This window comes from Hemicordylus capensis, chromosome 1 (genome assembly GCF_027244095.1).
Source record: "Hemicordylus capensis ecotype Gifberg chromosome 1, rHemCap1.1.pri, whole genome shotgun sequence".
Classification (NCBI taxonomy): domain Eukaryota; kingdom Metazoa; phylum Chordata; class Lepidosauria; order Squamata; family Cordylidae; genus Hemicordylus; species Hemicordylus capensis.
This window is the reverse complement of record NC_069657.1, coordinates 16261634-16269836: the sequence shown is the minus strand read 5'-3', so window position 1 is coordinate 16269836 and position 8203 is coordinate 16261634. Positions and strand designations below refer to the sequence as shown.

General features: G+C 47.8%; 1 non-coding gene across 1 annotated transcript; it reads left to right on the top strand.

The window, feature by feature from the left end:
• The first annotated feature begins 6361 nt into the window (after positions 1 to 6361).
• Positions 6362 to 6464, top strand: LOC128341336 (U6 spliceosomal RNA). Its single transcript, XR_008314357.1, has one exon. It is a non-coding gene; the product is annotated as a U6 spliceosomal RNA (small nuclear RNA).
• The last annotated feature ends 1739 nt before the right edge of the window (positions 6465 to 8203 follow it).

The following is an 8203-nucleotide window of genomic DNA, read 5'->3' as shown; positions in this document are numbered from 1 at the left end:
GAAAATGCGCTCAGCAGTGGAGCTTGGTGGCCGCATGGGAGCTTGGTAGCCCCATTCACATGTTATGTTCAATCTTCATAGAATGAGTGTACGGTGCACACGGGTTCAGATCTGTACAGAGGTACAGTGATTTGCATGTTGTGCTCAACAGCATAGGGAAGCTGTCGGTGGCCCGTGTGCGGCCGCCGCCGTGGCCCCCTGGCCCCACTTCCTGTGTCTGACATCAGATGCAGCAGCCCAGCTAGCCACGACCCCACATCTGATGTCAGACACGGAGGACATGGTCTCCCTCCCAAACGGAGGGAGTGGCTCTTCCTGCCTCCCAAAGGCAGGGAGAGCCATTCCGGCCGTACTGCCAATGCAGCGCGGGTCAATCTCTCTCCTAAACAGGGCCAAGCGGCCCCATTTGGGAGGGAGGTCGATCAGCCCTGCTGCATTAGCAGCGAGACTAGGAGTGGCTCTTCCTGCCTTTAAGGCAGGGAGAGTCACCCCAGCTGTGCTGCCAATGCAGTTGATTTTGGCTCCAAACTGGGCCAAGCGGCCCCATTTGGGACTGAAATAATGCCCCCCACATCTGACATCAGATGTGGGGGGCGTGTCTGGGGCCGTGCTTGTGGCCCCTGATTGGTGGTGGCCTGGGTTCTTTGAACCTGTTCGCCCAATGGTGGCTCTGCCCCTGGTTGTGCTGAACACAGGTACAGAAGGACATTTCCTGTCTGTATCATGCATTTGAGGAGCCTCTATCCAGGTCTACTTTAAAAATGAACTCTGGAACAGTCATTCGCACAAAAACATGTACAAATGAGTATACACATATCAGGACACCCGTACAACATCATGTCTGAATGGGGCTTGCCCTTTAACGTTCTTTTCACAGGGGAGAGTGTTAGGAGCTCATATAGTTTTGGAAGCAGTAGCTGTGGGTGGAGCTTCCACAGAGCTTCATCTAGCATGCTGTAACGATAAAGGACAGCTGTGTTTTGAGGCCTGTTGGGAATGATGGGAGTTGAAGTCAACAACATCTGGGAATCCAGATTTGAGAACCCCTGTCCTAATGGTTTTCAGGCTGAAGTGGTGAGGGCATGGGGAGGCTTATACATCACTACGGTAAAGGTAAAGTGCGCTGTCACGTTGGTGTCGACTCCTGGCGCCCACAGAGCCTTGTGGTTGTCTTTGGTAGAATACAGGAGGGGTTAGCCATTGCCATCTCCCGTGCAGTATGAGATGATGCCTTTCAGCATCTGCCTGTATCGTTGCTAAGTGGCACAGTGAGAAAATGCTTGACTAACAAACAGAAGGTTGTTGGTACTGAATCCCCACTGGTACTATATTGGGCAGCAGTGGTATAGGAAGATGCTGAAAGGCATCATCTCATACTGCGTGGGAGGAGGCAATGGTAAAACCCTCCTGTATTCTACCAAAAGAAAACCACAGGGCTCTGTGGGCACCGGGAGTCAAAATTGACTTAACAGCATACTTTACCTTTACCATAGTCTGGGAAACATACCAGCAGGGATTTGAATCACCCACCTTCTGCTTGTTAGTCAAGCATTTCTCTGCTGCGCCACTTAAGGTGGTTATCACTACATGTGCAAAAATGCCTTTTGTCTGTGGCGGGAAGTAGAAGCTTTTTTGTTCTCTATCTCCATGGCTCACATCCCTGCATGGAGCCCATCCTTGCTGGCTCAAAGCGATAGGCCTGGGAGGTCAGCTGACAGCATTCAGGTTGCTCCTGCAATTTAGAGGATGCTTTTTATCATCTACAACTTGATCGATACAACTTTTTATCATCTACAACTTGATCGCTTTTCTTTTGGTAGAATACAGGAGGGGTTTACCATTGCCTCCTCCCATGCAGTATGAGATGATGAGATGATGAAAGGAGCTTCAGGTGGTGATAGGGTTGGCACATGTCCAGGACTGGCCCGGACAATCCAGGAATCAGATGTCCTGTCCAGGATGTAGGGAAAGTGTCATCCTGGACACAAAATGTTGTAAAATTCAAGAGAGCAGAGTGCTTTAATGGATCTGAGTTCCCCCCGCCCCCATGCTTCTCTCCAGGCATTGCAGCTACATGGTGTCAACATTTTAAAACCCTATATTCTCACCCCTTCTCTGGCACAGGGGTGGATTGGTAGAATACAGGAGGGGTTACTCTGTATGGCTCAGTATTCCCCTCCTTTCTGGGTCATCTCTAGAGTTAATAAGAGTAGTAGTGGGCAGGGACGTAGCTAAGGGAGAGGGCTAAGCAAGTGTCTAGCTATCTAGCTGTCTAGCTAAGCAAGTGTCCCTGTCCAACAGCTGTGCTGCAGCCCTCCAGTGGCTGTTGGGCACTCCAGGGGCACTGCTGCTTCTGCCAGCTTCCAGGTGCCAGTGGTTTTGATGGTAATGAATTTTAAAGGTAGCTCTCATCACCACAAGCCACTTAATGGCGCAGCGGGCAAGCAACTTGCCTAGGGAGCAAGAGGCTGTCAGTTCAAACCCCCGCTGGTATGTTTCCCAGACTATGGGAAATGCCTATATCAGGCAGCAACGATATAGGAAAGTGCTGGAAGGCATCATCTCATACTGTGCGGGAGAAGGCAAATGGGAGAAGGCAAATGGTAAACCCCTCCTGTATTCTACCAAAGACATCCACAGGCCTCTGTGGTCTCCAGGAATCAACACCGACCGATGGCACAATCTTTCCTTTCCTCATCACCACTCCACCACACCACCCCCGGGGCCACCATCACTGGCCACCTCTGCCTACCTGGTCATGGGAACAGCCTCCATATACAAGTGAAACTTGGAAAATTAGAATATCGTGCAAAAGTCCATTAATTTCAGTAATGCAAATTAAAAGGTGAAACTGATATATGAGACAGACACATTACATGCAAAGCGAGATAAGTCAAGCCTTAATTTGTTATAATTGTGATGATCATGGCGTACAGCTCATGAAAACCCCAAATCCACAATCTCAGAAAATTAGAATATTCCATGGAACCAAGAAGACAAGGATTGAAGAATAGAACAATATCGGACCTCTGAAAAGTATACAGTGTACTGTGCTTGACTGGCCAGCAAACTTGCCTGACCTGACCCCATAGAGAATCTATGGGGCATTGCCAAGAGAAGGATGAGAGACATGAGACCAAACAATGCAGAATTGCTGAAGGCCGCTAATGAAGCATCCTGGTCTTCCATAACACCTCATCAGTGCCACAGGCTGATAGCATTCATGCCACGCCGCATTGAGGCAGTAATTGCTGCAAAAGGGGCCCAAACCAAGTACTGAATACATATGCATGCTTATACTTTTCAGAGGTCCGATATTGTTCTGTTCTTCAATCCTTGTCTTCTTGGTTCCATGTAATATTCTAATTTTCTGAGATTGTGGATTTGGGGTTTTCATGAGCTGTACGCCATGATCATCACAATTATAACAAATTAAGGCTTGACTTATCTCACTTTGCATGTAATGCGTCTGTCTCATATATCAGTTTCACCTTTTAATTTGCATTACTGAAATTAATGGACTTTTGCACGATATTCTAATTTTCCGAGTTTCACCTGTATATGAAGCAGCCCCCAATTTCTATATATCGGGGGTTTAGGGGAAGCGAACTACTGTCCACCCTCAAATACCGCATTGGGCCAGTTCTGACAATCCATCAATGCTGGGTGGCAGAGCTTGGAGGAGGCACACACTCTCTCAATTTCTCTGTGGGGTGAAAAGGAACACGAAGTGGTCATGGCGGAATGGGAATGGGTCTTTTGTGGTTGCTTGGCACGGTCAATTGACACTGGCAATCTCATTATTATCAAACATTGAGATAAGAAGTAGGGCGGCCAATATCGGTCGCCATGCCAAACAGCCGCAATCACTTCCCAGCCCTTTTCACCACCCAATATCCCTCCACCCTTTCCTCCATCCACCACCCAACATTTGGTGGTATAACTAACAGCGGCAGACTGTGAGAACATCTCCTCATTTTTGCCCTCAATAACCTGGCAACAAGCTTGGGTATGGGATCAAAGAAACGAATTTGCCTTTTGGAGCTTAGAAGACGCCTAACGTATAGAAAGGGAAAATATTCTAAATTATAAATATAGACCTGTCACTTCCCTGACATTCCTTTTCAGGGCAATGAGGGTGAGGGGTGGAGAAGGCCGCCTTTTGGAACACTGATGGCAATTTCAGAATGCCAGGTCCCTCCTCTCTCTCCAGTGTATGGGCAAATGCAAAATAAAAGTTCTGTGAAGGAATGACAATGGAAGTGTGCACGGGGACGCAGCGGGGGCATTTGCGGACACAGGCAGGGCCGCTGTCCTGCTCAGGCCCACGGCTGCTTCCCGAGAGAGTGTCCGTCAGCCTCAGCAGGGGCCTGAAAGCAACACATGCCGGAGACAAGCTTCTGAATCACGCCTGTCAAGTGTGCCGTGATTGAAGCTCAGGCAACGGGAAGGAGGGGTGGTCAGAGCGGGGGACAGCATGCAGGCTCACCCTGGAGGAGCATCTGTTGAGGCACGAGCCATATGGAGCCTTTATCCTTTCCTGGGGAGGCACGAGCATCTCCTCACCTCCTGGCCCCCACCCATTGTGCCGAGAGAATGCAGGGGTCTAGCAGAGGACAGCTGCCGCCTCAAAGGCCTTTGCTACAGGCAAGAATGCATCAAAGGGTATTATTATCCCCCCACCACCAACTAACTCTGTCCAAATTACCTACTAATCAATGAGCAACTGAAAGCATGTGGGTGGGAAATGCCGAGCTTCCTTGATCCCAGCAGACCTCAGTCAACCGCTATGCCCAATGCTTAGTTTCTCTTTCTCTTTTACTGTTTTCATGACCCAGCATGTTGCTACCCACTCCACTGGTGACTCAGAGTCAGATGCTGAGGGGGTAGGTGCCAGCCAGCCCCCCCTCCATCACCACCACTGGACCCTATAAAATCGTAGTGTGTGGGGAAGTGGATCTGGACTACACCATGGAGCCAGAAGCCGGGGTAGCCCTGAATGCTGGAAACCTGTCCACCTCCCAAGGAAGTCTACCCCACTTCTGGGTCAGGGCCCCCGAAGCAGGACCTGTGGGACCCAAACCTTCCACAGAACCTGTCTCTCCACCACCAACACGCCCCATAAGTAAGGAGGTAGGCAAATGTGGTCCTCCAGCGGTTGCTGAACCACCACTCCCATCATTCCCAGCCACAATAAATTATGGCTGGGGATGATGGGAACTGTAGTTCAACAACAGCTATAGGGCCATATTTGCCCACCCCTGCCCTAGTACCAGCACACCAACACTACCAGCAATCCAGGGAAGAACAGATGTAACTGAGGAGGGGGAGTGCCCGAATCTAGGCAGCAGCCTTTTAAAGGTTCAGGTACTCCAGATGGAGTATGGAGGCGGAGCCTGGGAGGAGGAGTCTGAGCTCCAGGGTACTGGAGGGCTCAGTCTGCCAGCAGACAGTGGTGAGTCAACTTGTCCCCTGGGAGTTTCCCAGACAGCAGGCTTTACCGCAAGAGAGGGGTGACAGACGGTGAGTTACGGGGCATATTGGATATTTCGAATTTGCCCAAAAAACCAACACAAAAAGTGAAATTTTTTACACCGGACATAAATTGGGCTCAGTTCCAATGTGCAATGAAAAACCTGAATCATGTATGGAGCGCTCCTCGATAGTTAGCAGGGACTCTGGCGTATATCTGGACGAGATGCGAACGCACGCCTGCCCTTGTGGTGAAGGAAAGCAAAATCGCCATCTGGGAACAGCCCAGGGATCTCTCCAGAGTCCTGCAAGCTCGGCTTCACTTGGTTTCACCTCAGCCCTGCCTTGGGCTTCCTCAGCCTCACGGGCACTTAGGACAGGACAGGGCATTTTCAAAAACCATATATTTATCCCACTCTGTCCCTGTATTGTTCTGGACTCTGTGCTGTGTGTTTCACACCTCCTTAATTCTACTAAGGTGAATTATATATACCTATAAAGCCCTAAATGGCTTGGGCTCTGGGTATTTAAGAGAACGTCTTCTTCATTATGAGCCCCACCGCCCACTGAGGTCGTCTGGGCTGGTGGCCAGGGGACGGGCCTTCTTGGATGCTGCCCCAAGGCTGTGGAATGCGCTCCCTACTGAAGTACGACCCTCCTCATCTCTGACAACTTTTACGAAGCATTTGAAAACCCACCTCTTCACCCAAGCCTTTTCAGCTTTGTAAATTTTTAGGTTTTAATGTTTTTTACCTTTAGATTGTTTAAATTGTTTTAAGTTCTGTGTATGTTTTTAACTTGTTTCATGTTATTCTTAACCGCCCAGAGACAAAGTTTGGGGCGATGTACAAATTAGATAGATAGATAGATAGATAGATAGATAGATAGATAGATAGATAGATAGAATAGGCTACAATTGGAATGATACAGAGAAGAGTTGCATGGCCCTGTGCAAGGATGACAAGCACATTTGTGAAGCGTTCCATATTTTTAGATGGGGCCATTACTCAGTGGTGGAGTATCTGCTTTCATGCAGACGGACCCAGTTTCAATCCCTGGCAGCATCTGGGAAACATCTGGGAAACATCTTGTTTCCCAGCATCCGGGAAACAAACCTGCCTGAAGCCCTGGATGGGGATTCAGATGAACCAATGGGCTGACTCAGTAGACAGCAGCTTCCTATGTCAAAAGTTAATTCTGGATGGGGAACTTGCTGCTGCTTTCAGCTCCTCAGGTTCCTTTATATCTGCATCTCCGCCATGCGATGTTACCTTTGTATACATGTTCACGGGGAAAATATTGCAAAATAGCCATATTGATGCAATTGTACAAATGATTGCAACAAGATGGTTTTTGTACAGGCCAACATGGTGTAGTGGAGCCAGCGTGGTGTAGTGGTTAGAGTGCCGGACTAGGACCGGGGAGACCCGAGTTCAAATCCCCATTCAGCCATGAAACTAGCTGGGTGACTCTGGGCCAGTCACTTCTCTCTCAGCCTAATCTACTTCACAGGGTTGTTGTGAAAGAGAAACTGAAGTATGTAGTACACCGCTCTGGGCTCCTTGGAGGAAGAGCGGGATATAAATGATGATAATAATAATAATAATAATAACAACAACAACAACAACATCCTGACTAACACTGCGAATGTGCAGCACAGGAAGTGTGCATGCAGCATGCTGCCTTCCAGACGAAAACTGGGGGGGCGGGGCGGATTTTTGCTGATCTCCCTTTCCCTTTCAAGCACTCATCCTGAAAATCTGTGCTTTTGCTTTCAAGTGGAAATGTCTGGAAATACCATATGCCTCTTTGCTCAACTTGTGTACCTTTGACAGGTGTGTGACAGAAATTCAACAGGTGCTGCTTTCTGCAGCACAAGGATGCTGCAATGGGTAAAGTTTGAATGGGGTAGCAAGTATGATTTCTCCCCCTTTGCTAAGCAGAGTTTGCCTTGATTTGCATTTGGATGGGAGACTACATGTGAGCGCTGTAAGATATTCCTCTTTAGGAGATGATGTAGCCACAGCTCAGTGGAAGAGTATTTGCATGTTTGCATGCAGAAAGGCCTAGGTTCACACCCTGGCAGCATATCCACGTAGAGTTGGGAGAGACTCCTCTCTATTATCTTGGAGAGCTGCTGCCAGTCAGTGTAGACAATACTGAGCTAGATGGACCAAGTTAATATTCTCAGGTTAATACTAGGTATAATCAGTGGCAAGAGAACATCTCCTATTATAGGGCCATATTTTTACAAAACTCTTCTATATCGCAGATCAGGGTTTCTTAATCTTGGGCCCCCAGATGATGATGGACTACAGCTCCCACCATCCCCAGCCATATCCATTGTGGCTGGGGGGTGATGGGAGTTGTAGTCCATCAACATCTGGGGGCCCAAGGTTAAGAAACCCTGTCATAGATAGTGTCTGAAATGTGCAAAATACTTTGGTAGCAGAATCAGAAGTTATATATAGTGTTTTGATGTTGTTTTAGAGTATTGTTTTTTAAAAAATAAATTGTTGTGTTTTTAAATTTCTTGTTTTTGTTTTTAACTAATGTTTTAATGTTGTTTTTATCTTGTTGTAAACTGCCCAGAGACATAAGTTTTGGGCGGTATAAAAATATGTTAAATAAAAAAATAAATATTCAAATGTTTTGATTCCGTTAAAACATAATTTGGATGGGTCAGATCCTGGCTGTAGTTAAATGAGGCCGAGGTTTGAATTCGTGAACC